The sequence below is a fragment of the Neofelis nebulosa genome, chromosome X (assembly GCF_028018385.1).
Source record: "Neofelis nebulosa isolate mNeoNeb1 chromosome X, mNeoNeb1.pri, whole genome shotgun sequence".
Taxonomy (NCBI): domain Eukaryota; kingdom Metazoa; phylum Chordata; class Mammalia; order Carnivora; family Felidae; genus Neofelis; species Neofelis nebulosa.
This window is the reverse complement of record NC_080800.1, coordinates 81,097,076-81,110,980: the sequence shown is the minus strand read 5'-3', so window position 1 is coordinate 81,110,980 and position 13,905 is coordinate 81,097,076.

Genomic DNA, 13,905 nt, shown 5'->3' with positions numbered 1-13,905 from the left:
GCAGGCTCCAGGCTCTGAGCTGTCAGCACAGAGCCTGATGCGGGGCTCAAACCCACTAAAAGTGAAATCATGACCTGAGCTGAAGTCTGACGCTTAACTGACTGAGCCACCCAGGTGCCCCTCCCTGCCCCCCATATTCTTAATCTTGGCTGGTGGCTGTATTAGTTTTATAGAGCTGCTATAACAAAGTACCATAGACTGGGTGGTGTAAACAACAGAAATTTATATTCTTACAGCTCTAGAAGCTAGAAATCCAAGAGCAAGGTGTCAGAAGACTTGCTTTCTTCTGAGGCCTCTCTCCTTGCTTTTCAGATGGACTTCTTCATATTCACATGGCATTCTCACTGTATGCATGTCTATGTTCTAATCTCTTCTTATGAAGACAACAGTCATATTGGGCTACAGCCAATGCATATAACGGTATTTTTCCTTAATTACCTCTTTAAAAGCCCTATCTCCAAATACAGATACATTCTAAGATAATGGGTATTAGGGCTTCAACATATGAGTTTGGTAGCATGGAGGGCACAATTCATCCTGGAACCATGGAACCATCACCCACCCTGGCTCCAAAACCAGAAAACTGAGGTTTGTCCTAGACTCCCTTCTCTTTTTCACATTCCCTTGATTTAATCAGTCACGAAATCTTATGGATTCTAAATTCTTACATCCTTCAAAGCCATTCTTTCCTCTCTATGTTGACCATTAAAACTTTAGTCTAGGTCTTTGAGAGGTCCCAAATCCATATCTCTAACCAAGGCTGTTCTTTTAGAGCTCTAGATCCATGTGTCTTATCTAATCTGTTGGAACTCTTCACTTGGATATTTCATAGGCACCTCTAATATTACATGTCCCAAACTGAATTAATTATCTCCCCTTCCAAACATACTCTTCTTTCTGTATTACCTTCCTCACTGAATGACACAATAATTAGTCCAAGTGATCCTTAGTTTTGTTTTCTTGTTCACCCCCATGCTTAATCAGCTATTAAATCCAGTCAATTTTGCCTTTGAATTATCTCTCCAGTTCTATTGCTTCCATCCACAATTGCCACTTAGTTGACGTTCTTATACTTTTACTGTTGCATTAGAATCCTAACTGGTTTCTTTGCCTCCAATCCATTGCCTTCAAGGTGATCTTTCTAAGACTCAAATCTGAGGATACTCTTTCCCCTGCTTAAAATCCTTTCCTGTATATTCATTATCTATAATTAATATCAAAGCTACTTATGGTGACATCATAGGGACTTCATGGTCTGGACTCTGCCTATCTCTCCAGCTTTTATTTATTTACTTAATTAATTAATTTTTATTTTTTATTTTTCCTTTTGAATGGTTTTTAATCAGGTATCATTTATAACTCAGATTTCAATCAATAGCAATAGTATCATCAAATCTTATCCAACAGCGATATTTCACCCTAGTAAACTTTTTTCTTGAATGTTTATTTATTTTTGAGAGAGAGAGAGAGAGAGACAGAGCATGAGCAGGGGAGGGGCAGAAAGAGAGGGAGACACAGAATCCGAAGCAGGCTCCAGGCTCCGAGCTGTCAGCACAGAGCCCGACGCGGAGCTGGAACCCACGGACCGTGAGATCATGACCTGAGCTGAAGTCGGGCGCTCAACCGACTGAGCCACCCAGGCGCCCCTCACCCTAGTAAACTTAATGAAAAAGTATGATACCAAGCATTACTTCTAATGTCGTTTTTTTTTTTTTTGGTTGCATTATAATGGTTTTGTTTATTTATTTATTTATTTAATATGAAATTTATTGTCAAATTGGTTTCCATACAACACCCAGTGCTCATCCCAAAAGGTGCCCTCCTCAATACCCATCACCTACCCGCCCCCTCCCTCTCACCCCCTATCAACCCTCAGTTTGTTCTCAGTTTTTTTTTCTCTTTTATATTTTATTTTATTTTTTTTAATATATGAAATTTACTGTCAAATTGGTTTCCATACAACACCTAGTGCTCATCCCAAAAGGTGCCCTCCTCATTACCCATCACCCACCCTCCCCTCCCTCCCACCCCCCATCAACCCGCAGTTTGTTCTCAGTTTTTAAGAGTCTCTTATGCTTTGGTTCTCTCCCACTCTAACCTCTTTTTTTTTTTTCCCTTCCCCTCCCCCATGGTCTTCTGTTAAGTTTCTCAGGATCCACATAAGAGTGAAAACATATGGTATCTGTCTTTCTCTGTATGGCTTATTTCACTTAGCATCACACTCTCCAGTTCCATCCACGTTGCTACAAAGGGCCATATTTCATTCTTTCTCATTGCCATGTAGTACTCCATTGTGTATATAAACCACAATTTCTTTATCCATTTATCAGTTGATGGACATTTAGGCTCTTTCCAAAATATGGCTATTGTTGAAAGTGCTGCTATGAACACTGGGGTTCAAGTGCCCTTATGCATCAGTACTCCTGTATCCCTTGGGTTAATTCCTAGCAGTGCTATTGCTGGGTCACAGGGTAGGTCTATTTTTAATTTTTTGAGGAACCTCCACACTGTTTTCCAGAGCGGCTGCACCAGTTTGCATTCCCACCAACAGTGCAAGAGGGTTCCCGTTTCTCCACATCCTCTCCAGCATCTATAGTCTGATTTGTTCATTTTGGCCACTCTGGTGTGAGGTGGTATCTTACATGTGGTTTTGATTTGTATTTCCCTGATGAGGAGTGATGTTGATCATCTTTTCATGTGACTGTTGCTCATCTGGATGTCTTCTTTAGAGAAGTGTCTATTCATGTCTTGTGTCCATTTCTTCACTGGATTATTTGTTTCTCTGGTGTGGAGTTTGGTGAGTTATTTATAGATTTTGGATACTAGCCCTTTGTCTAATATGTCATTTGCAAATATCTTTCCCATTCTGTTGGTTGCCTTTTAGTTTTGCTGGTTGTTTCCTTTACAGTGTAGAAGAGTTTTTATCTTCATGAGGTCCCAATAGTTCATTTTTGCTTTTAATTCCCTTGCCTTTGGAGATGTGTCAAGTAAGAAATTGCTGCAGCTGAGGTCAGAGAGGTTTTTTTCCTGCTTTCTCCTCTAGTTTTGATGGTTTCCTGTCTCACATCCAGGTCCTTTATCCATTTTGAGTTTATTTTTGTGAATGGTGTAAGAAAGTGGTCTAGTTTCATCCTTCTGCATGTTGCTGTCCAATTCTCCCAGCACCATTTGTTGAAGAGACTGTCTTTTTTCCATTGGATATTCTTTCCTGCTTTGTCAAAGATTAGTTGGCCATACTTCTGTGGGTCCAATTCTAGAGTCTCTATTCTCTTCCATTGGTCGATGTGTCTGTTTTTGTGCCAATACCATGCTGTCTTGATGATTACAGCTTTGTAGTAGAGGCTAATGTTTGGGATTGTAATGCCTCTCGCTTGGGTCTTCTTCTTCAGTATTACTTTGGCTATTTGGGGTCTTTTGTGGTTCCATACTCCAGCTTTGATTTTAGACAATTTCTTTCATAGAGATGGAGCCAACCAGGGGTCTCAGCTGGGCAGGGCCATGAAGCATGTTCATGTGACTTCATCCATGTTCTAATGTCTCAAAGAAAAATAATTTTCTAATTGTTTCAGGTATAATTTTGCATGACATTGATTCTGTAATTAATGAAATTTAAGTCATGATTCCATTTGTTTTACAATTTTTGGCCAAGCTTGGAGAAAAAGAGAAAGTCATAAGAAACTTATGTTTACTGTTTTAGATTATTTCCCCCTCCCCAATGCGACATTATGCCTCAAATACCTTCCTTATACTTTACCTTTTATTGATACTGAGACCCTGCACTTTTTCACACTGCAGGGCATTTGCACACACTATACTCTTTGCTTAGATTTCCCTTCTTTGTTTGTTTGTTTGTTTGGTATCTTGCTTACCACTTTAAATGTTGTACTTATACTGCATTATAATCCATTTATATGTGTTTTTCTCCTGAGCAGACTTTGAGATATTTTAAAATGTGCCATATTTGTTAAAAAGTATTTAATTAAAATTGAGGTCAAAGCAATATGCCTTGGAAGCATAGCCGGTGTGTGTGTGTGTGTGTGTGTGTGATCACTTTTGATTCAGGAGTGCAAAGAAAATTGCACGAAGCACATGGAATTTCAGTAGATTGGTCATTTATTAGCACTGTTTATTCAGTGCCCTCTATGTGATGATTATCACACATTATCACTGTTATAGGGGCTAGATATATATTTATTAGTGGACAAGAGAAACACAGCCCTTGACATTATAGAGCTCAGAGTCTAGCTGGGGAGCCAAAAGCTAAACTAAAAGGAAAATATTCTGTATCCTGTAAATAAAGAAAAATATAAATTATGAATCATGGTAAGAAAGAAAAGTTCAGGGTACTATGAAATCACCTAATTTGAATTGGGGGTGTCACGGAAGTCCATGCTGAGATATATCTTAAGCTCAGACCTGAATAATGAGTAGATGTTAGCTGATGAAGAGTGAAGAAAAGATTATCCCAGGCAGAGGGAACAGCACATGGAAATACCCTGAAGCAGAAAAGATCTTGTATTTGAAGAGTAAAAGGAAAGTCAGTGTGACTGTAATACAGTGAATGAGGAAGAGAGTTGTTTAAGATAAGGCTGACGAGGTGGGAAAGGACCATCCCATACAAGATTGTGTCTATTAGGATTGTTTTTGGCTGCATGTAAAAGAAACCAAGCTATGGTGGCTTAACACAATAAGAAGTTTATTTTTCTGAGGTAACAACCTCAGTGTCAGCAGTCCAGGGCTTGTACAAGTTCTAGGACCCAAGCTTCCATATTTTTTTTCTGTGATCCTTTGACCATCGCTTCCTTCTTCATGCTTCCGAGATGACTATTTCACTCCCAGTCAGGAAAAAGAAAATAATGTAAAAGGCAAAAGACATGTGACAGGTGAATCTATCTCTTTCCATCAGGAAAATAGGAGTTTTCCTGGAATCCCTATATTGTAGATTTCTGCTTATCTTATTGGCTAGAACTGGGTTCTCTATACTGGTGTCTGGGGAGGTTTTATTTTCAACTCAGCCTATTACTACTCCTAACAAAATGCTGAGTTTGTTATAGAATGAGGAAACATATTGGGCAGGTAACTCACAGTTTCTGCCACAGGATTTGAAGTTTATTCTAATGGAAATTCATTGAGGGGTTTTAAGCAAGAGAGACACACAATTCCTTTTTCATTTATTAGCATCTCTCTGGATGCTATGAGAAGAATCAATTGTGAGGAGACAAGAATTTTAAAAGGTTCATCAGTTAGGAGGTAATTGCAAGAGATGATGGTAGCCTGGACCAAGGAAGTGATAATAGAGGTGGTAGACAGATTTGGGGTATATTTTAGAGGTAGCACATACTCGGTTTGGATTGGATATACAAGGTGAGAAAAAAGGAGGAATAAAAAATGATTCATGTATTTTTTTTTTTGTTTGTGAATTTGGGTGGAGTGTGGTGCCATTCACTGGGATTAGGAAACATGGAGGAGGACCAGTTTGGGGTAATGAGTATGGCTTTGGACATGTTGAATTTGAGGTATGTATGAAGCATACAAAAGATGTCTAGCTGGCAGTTGGGTATATGTGTTTGGAGGTCAGAAGATAGGACCTGGAGTGGAAATATACAGGTATACTTAATTTTATTGTACTTTGCTTTACTGAGCTTCACAGATATTGCATTTTTTACAAATTGAAGTTTTGTGGCAACCCTGAATTGATCAAGTCTGTTGGTGCCACGTTTTTTCAATAGCATTTGCTCACTTTGTGTCTGTCACATTTGGTAATTCCCATAATACTGAAAAACTTTTCATTATTATATTTTTTATGGTCATCTGTGATCACTGATTATGATCACTGAAAGCTCAGATGATGGTTAGCATTTTTTAGCAATGAAGTACTTTTTAATTAAGGTATGTACATTTTTTAGACACAATGCTATTGCACACTTAATAGACTACAGCATAGTGTATACATAGCTTTTATATGCCCTGAGAAACAAAAAATCTCATTTGATTCACTTTATTGTGATTTTCACTTTATTGAAGTGATCTGGAACTTAACTCACAATATATCTGAGGTTATGCCTGTAGATTTGCAAGCCTTTTGACCAAATGGTATTCAAAACTATGGCAGTTGATGACATGGTATAGAGAAAAAGTGCAATATAGAAAGAGAAAAAGACTCAAGATTAAGCCCTGGGGAATCTTCAGATACTTATTTAAAAATGCACTTTTATAATAGTTTTTACATTTTTATGAAAAAGATACATACCCATTAAAAAATATGCAAGTAATATAGAAAAACCCAGCAAAGGGGGAAAAAAAATCTTTCCAAATCAGCACTAACCAAGGGATAGCCATTATTGGGTCTCATTTTCCTTATCGGAATAAAGACGGATAAATATAGTACCTATTTATGAGATTCCTGTGCTAATTTAGTGAGATAACCATTTAAAGTGCTTATTCTGTTACTTGGGAGATAGTAAACACTTCATAAGCATTAGCTGCTAAGATTAATGAACATTATTATAGGCATCAATTTTATTATATAGGATTAATAAATGAATACAAAAGTTAAATGGAAGTAATATACATGCTATTTTTAAAAAGTATGAGATTTTTTTAATTGTTTGAACAAAAGAAAAATAAGTCAAAGTGAAAGGAATTGATATACTTCAGATCAATGTTTCTTCTCTCTCAAAAAATAGAAGTTTCTGAAAAACTATTTTAAAGTTAAGATCAATGATTTGAAAAATATAAAGAAGTTGTGGTCACTATATTTTTATTACCATGTTTAAATTTTTGATAGTGTTGACTGATTCCTTGGGTAGTTGGTTAAGAGCATGGGTTCTGTAGATAGCTTGCTTTGGTTCAAATCAGTTCTGCCACTTAACTAGCTATTAGGTGGTCAAATTATTTAATCTCTACATGCTTCAGTTTTCTTATTTCCAGAATAGGGATTAACAAGTAGCTACTTCATTGAGTTGTTGTAATAAGTGTTAATATGTATAAAATATTTGGTATAGTGCCTGGTACATAATAAACTATTATTATAAATGTGAAGAAATGTGTTATTGTTATGAAACATGATAAAATGAGACCCCTTGCACTTTCCCTACCATTTTCTGATTTTTGTTAGTTATTTTATTATTTTTACCTTCTGTTTTCCACACCCTCCACCCCAGAATTCTTTACGTTTGGTCTTGGTTCTATGTTTAAATGAATTCAATGAATGGCTAAAATTAACAACACAGGAAACAACAGATGTTGGCAAGGATGCAGAGAAAGGGAAACCTTACACTGTTGGTGGGAATGCAAACTGGTGTAGCCACTCTGGGAAACAGTATGGAAGTTCCTCAAAATGTTGAAAATAAAACTATCCTGCAATCAAGCAATTGCACTACTAGGTTTTTACCCAAAGGATTCAAAAATGCAAATTTGAAGGGGTATGTGCATCTTGATGTTTATAAGAACAGTATCAACAATAGCTAATCTATAGAAAAGCTCAAATGTCCATCAATGTATGAATGAATAGAGAAGAAGTGGCATATATATACAATGGAATATTAGTCATCAAAAAGAATGAAATCTTGCCATTTTCAATGATGTGGATGGAGCTAGAGTGTATTATACTATGTGAAATAAGTCAGAGAAAAACAAACACCATATGATTTCACTTATATGTGGAATTTAAGAAACAAAACAGGTGAACATATGGGAAGGGGAAAAAAGAGAGAGGGAAACAAACCATAAGAGACTAATGATATATAACAAACTGAGGGTTAATGCAGGGAGATGGGTGAGGGGTGGGCTAAATGGTTTATGGGTATTAAGGAGAACACTTGTTATGATGACCACTGGCTGTTATATGTAACACCCAGGAATTCTTTATTCCTGAGTTATTTCTTTTGATATAATCACTTGGTTGTCTACATTTTCTCATTTACTAGTCTTTTAAAAAGAGGCAGTCATAAATGTTACATTTCTTGAACTTTTGCATACTTGGAAATATCTGTTGAAGGGAAAAACAATAACATATAAAATTCTTGGGTCACACTATGATTCTCTCAAGAGTTTGATATTGCTTCACTACATTTTGGCATTGTGGGTTACACTGGTCCTTTATGGTCTCTCCATTTATTCTTTGGTTGGCCATATTTCACTGTAGAGATTCCAGCATTAGAAGTCAGATGATAGAGGAGATGGAGCTAGCAAATGAGAATTAAATTAAGGTGGCCAGGATAATGGGAGGAAAACACTGAGGTGTGACAAAAGCCAATAAAAAAGTGTGTTTGACAAAGAAGGTGGCATTGAACTCAATTAAACCTTCTACAAGTTAGAAATACTGTGAAAAAATATATTTTTTTAGTGGGGGGAATGTGGAAGAGCATTCTGGACTGTAAAAATAGCATGAGCATGAACACTCACTACCTAACTTGCTTACAGCAAGCCTGGCCCTCCATGCCCCAGTGCAACTGCCTTTCCCAGTCACACTTGCTTCAGTCCCACCAAGTGGACCCCTTCTACAAGAAGACTGGCCAGTACTCCTGCCCACACCATGTCTCCTAACCCAGAAGTTTTGCAAGGCCTTGGATCTGGCGGTAGTGGCAACAAGTTTAATTTCACAAGCAGACCAGAGCACACCTAGTTAAAACTTGCCATATTCAGGCCAGGGACCAAACACTACCCACAGCAGGCAAAGAGAGCCTCTGAAAATGAATAGCCTGAAGGATAAAGCAGCCAGGGCACAACAACAGAGCCCATGCAACACACATTAGAGAAACTCCCAAATCCCTAGGCCCTGAGGAAAAAGGGACTACAAGACCTCTTCTTTATAAGGCCATTACCCTCAAGAACAGGAGAAGTAGCTGACTTTCCTAACACAGAAGCAGGCACAGAGACTTAGACAAAATAAGAAGACAAAAATTTGTCACAAATGAAAGAATAAGACAAGGCCACAACTAGAGATCTCAGTGAAACAGATATAAATAACATGACTGATAAATAACTTAAAGTAATTATCATAACGATACTCAGTGGACTTGAGAAAAGAGTGGAATGAAACCTTTAACACAGGGATAAGGAATAACATAGCAGAAATAAAAGGCTCAATAAACAAAATGAAAACCATACTTAATAGAATGAATAACAGGCTGGAAGAAACAGAAGAATGAATTAATGACCTAGAGGGGAGAATAATGGAAAGCAATCAAGCTGAAAAAAAGAGAAAAAAAATTATGCAAAATGATAATAGACTTAAGAAACTCAGTGACTCCATCAAATTTAGTAACATTCACATTATAGGGTCCCAGAAGAAGAAGAAGAGAGAGAGGGGGGCAGAAGATTTATTTGAAGTAATAATAGATGAAAACTTCCATAATCTGGGGAAGCAAGCAGATATCCAGATACAGGAGGCATAGAGATCTCCCAACAAAATTAACAAAAGCCAATCCACACCAAGACACATTATAATTAAAACGGCAAGATATACTGATAAGAAAAAAAAAACTTTAAAATCATCAGGACAAAAGAAGACAGTTACATACAAGGGAAACCCCCATAAGGCTATCAGGGGATTTTTTCAGCAGAAAGGAGTGGCATGATATTTAAAGTCCTCAATGGGAAAAATATGCAACAAAGAATATGCAGTAAGGCTATCATTCAGAATAGGAGAGATAAAGAGTTTCCCAGAGAAACAAAGTTTAAAGGAGTTCATGACCACTAAACTAGCCCTACAAGAAATGCTAGAGGGGACTCTTTGAGTGGAAAGGAAAGACCATAAGTAAGAGTAATGAAATTAGGAAGCAGAAAAGCAGTAATAATAGTATATATGTAACAATCAGTCAAGAGATTCACACACACACACACACACACACACACACACACAAAAGTAAAGTATGACACCATATACTTAAAATGTGGGGAGGAGAGGACTAAGAATGGGTTCAAACTTAAATGACCATTAACTTAATATAGGTTGCTATATGCAGAAGGTGCTATATACAAACCAAATAGCAACCACAAATTAAAGCCATTAATAAATATGCAAAGACTAGAGAGAAAGAAATTAAATATATCACTAAAGAAAATCAGAAAAACATGAAAGAGAGAAAGACAAGAAAGGATCAGAGAAAATCATCAGAAACAACCACAAAACAGGTAATAAAATTGCAATAAATACATATCTATCACTTTGAATGTAAATGGGCTAAATGCTTTAATCAAAAGACAAGGTGACAGAATGGATAAGAAATCAAGACCCATCTATATGCTGCCTACAAGAGACTCATTTTACACCTAAAGACACATGCAGATTCAAAGTGAAGGGATGGAGAAACATCTAGAATGGATGTCAAAAGAAAGCTGGAGTAACAGTACTTATATTGGAGAAACTAGACTTTAAAACAAAGACTGTAACAAGAGACGAAGAGGGCACTATATAATCATAAAGGGGAAAATTGAACAAGAAGATATAACAATTATAAATATTTATGCACCCAACAAAAGAGCACCCAAATACATTAAAAAGTTAATGACAAACATAAAGGAACCTGTTGATAATAATGCAATAATATTAGAGGACTTTAATACCCTCACTTATATCAATAGACAGGTCATCTAGACAGAAAATCAACAAGGAAACAATGGCTTTGAATGACACACTGCGCCAGGTGTATTTAACAGATATATTCAGAACATTGCATCCTAAAAAAGCAGAATACACCTTCTTTTCAAGTGCACATGGAGCATTCTCCAGAATAGATCACATATTACTCCATAAAACAAGTCTCAACAAATTAAAAAATATTGAAGTCATACCATGTATCTTTTTTGACCACAATGCTATGATACTAGAAGTCATCCACAAGAAAAAATCTGGAAAGATCACAAATACATGTAAGTTAAATAACATGCTACTAAACAATGAATGATTCAACCATAAAATGAAAGAAGTAAAAAAGTACATGGAAACATGAAAATAAAAACACAATGCTGTAAAACATTTTTGATTCAGCAAAAATGGTTCTAAGAGGGAAGTTTAGAGTAATACAGGCCTACATCAAGAAGCAAGACACATCTCAAGTAGACAAACTAACCTTATACCTAAAGGAGCCAGAAAACAAACAACAAAACCTAAAACCAGTAGAAGGAAAGAAATAATAATGAGTAGAGCATAAATAAATGATATAGAAACTGAAAAAAACAATAGAACAGAATAAGAAACCAGGATCTGGTCCTTTGAAAAAAATGAATAAAATTCATAAGCCTCTAGCCAGACTTATCAAGAAAAAAAGAGAAAGGACTCAAATAAAATCACAAATGAAAGAGGACAAATAACAGCCAACATCACACAGAAATACAAAGAATTATGAGAGAATATTAAGAAAAACGATATGCCAACAAATTGGACAATATGGAAGAAATGGATAAATTGATAGAAGCATATAAACTACCAAAACTGAACCAAGAAGAAATAAAATATTTGAACAGACTTATAACTAGCAAGGAAATTAAAGCAGTAATCAAAACCCTCAACAAACAGAAGTCCAGGACTAGATGCTTTCACAGGTGAATTCTACGAAACATTTAAAGAAGAGTTAATATCTATTCTCAAACTATTCCAAAGAATAGGAAGGGAAGGAAAATTTCCAAATTCATTCTAGGAGGCCAGCATTACACGGATACCAAAACTAGATAAAGACACCACTAAAAAACAGAACTTCAAGCCAATATCTCTGATGAACACAGATGCAAAAATCCTCAACAAAATATTAGCAGACCAAATCCAAAAATACATTAAAAAATCATTCACCATGTTCAAAGGGGAGATACTCTTGGGTTCCAAAGGTTGTTCAGTATTCCCAAACCAATCAATGTGATACATCACATCAATTAGAGAAAAGATAAAAGCCAAATGATCATTTCAATAGACACAGGAAAAGCATCTGACAAAATACAACATCCATCCATTCATGATAAAAACTCTCAACAAAGTGGATTGAGAAGGAACATACTTCAACATAATAAAGGCCATCTATGACCCACAGCTAACATCATCCATATTGGGGAAAAAAACAGAGAGCTGTTCACCTACGGTCAGAAACAAGACAAAGATGTCCACTCTTACCACTTTTATTTAACACAGTACTACAAGTCTTAGCCACAGCAATAAGACAACAAAAATAAATAAAAAGCATTCAAATAAGTAAGGAAGAAGTAAAACATTCACAATTTACAGATGACATGAAACTATATACAGAAAACTTGAAAGACCACCAAAAACTGTTAGAACTGATAAATTAAGTAAAGTCACAAGATACAAAATCAATGCACAAAAATCTGTTGCATTTCTATATACCAATAATGAAACATCGAAAGAGAAATTAAGAAAACAATCCCATTTACAATTATACCCAAAATAATAAGGTATCTAGGAATAAGCCTAACCAAAGAGGTGAAAAACCTATACACTGAAAACTATAAAACACTGATGAAAGAAATTGAATAAATACTGTTAAAATGTCTACACTACCCAAAACAGTCTACACATTTAATACAATCTCTATCAAAATTCTAATAGTATTTTTCACAGAACTAGAATAAGAAGCTGTTTAGAAGAAACAGCTCTAAAATTTGTATGGGAATACAAAAGACCTCGAATAGCTAAAGCAATTCTGAAAAATAAAAGCAAAGCTGGAGGCATCACAATTCTGGACTTCAAGTTATATTACAAAGCTGTAGTAATCAACATGGTATGGTAGTGGCACAAAAATAGGCATATAGATCAATAGAACAGAATAGAAACCCCAGAAATAAACCCATGATTATATAGTCAATTAATCTCCATCAAAGAAAGAAACAATTCCAATGGGAATAAAGAAAGTATCTTCAACAAATAGTGTTGGGAAAATGGACAGCAACATGCAAAAAAAAAAAAAAAAGAAAGAAAGAAACTGGACCTCTTTATTACACTGTACACAAAAATAAATTTAAAATGGATTAAAGACGTAAATACGAGACCTGAAACCATAAAAATCCTAGAAGGGAGCACAGGGAATAATTTCTTTGACATCAGCCATAGCAGCTTTTTTCTAGATATGTCTCCTAAGGCAAGGTAAGCATTGGGACTACATCAAAATTTTAAAAAAAAGTTATGCACAGTGAATTAAACAATCAACAAAACTAAAAGGTAACCTACAGAATGGGAGAAGATATTTGCAAATGACATATCGAATAAAGTGTTAGTATCCAAAATATTTTAAGACTTATCAAACTCAACACCCAAAAACCAAATAATCCAATTAAAAAATGGGCAGAAAACATGAACAGACATTTCTCCAAATAAGCCATACAGATAGCCAACAGACACATGAAAAGATGCTCATCCCCACTCACCATCAGGAAAATATAAATCAAAACTACAGTGAGATATCACCTCACACCTGTCAGAATGGCTAAAATAAAAAACAAGAAACAAAAGGTGTTGGTGAGGATGTGGAGAAAAAGGAACTCTCTTGTAGTGTTGGTGGGAATGCAAACTGGTGCAGCCACTGTGGAAAATAGTGTGGAGGTTCCTCAAAATTTAAAAACAGAACTACCCTATGATCCAGTAATCACATTACTGGGTAATTACCAAAGAATACAAAAACAGTAATTCAGAGGGATACATGCAGTGCCCTATGTTTATAGCGGCATTAATTTAAAATAGTCAAATTATGGAAGCAGCCCAAGTGTCCATCGACCGATGAGCGGATAAAAAAGAGGTGGAATATGTATACATTAGAATATTATTCAGCTGTAAGAAAATGAAATCTTGCCATTTGCAATGATATGGATGGATCCAGAGAGTATAATGATAAGTGAAATAAGTCAGAGAAAGACAAATACCATATGATTTCACCCATATGTGGAATTTAAGAAACAAAA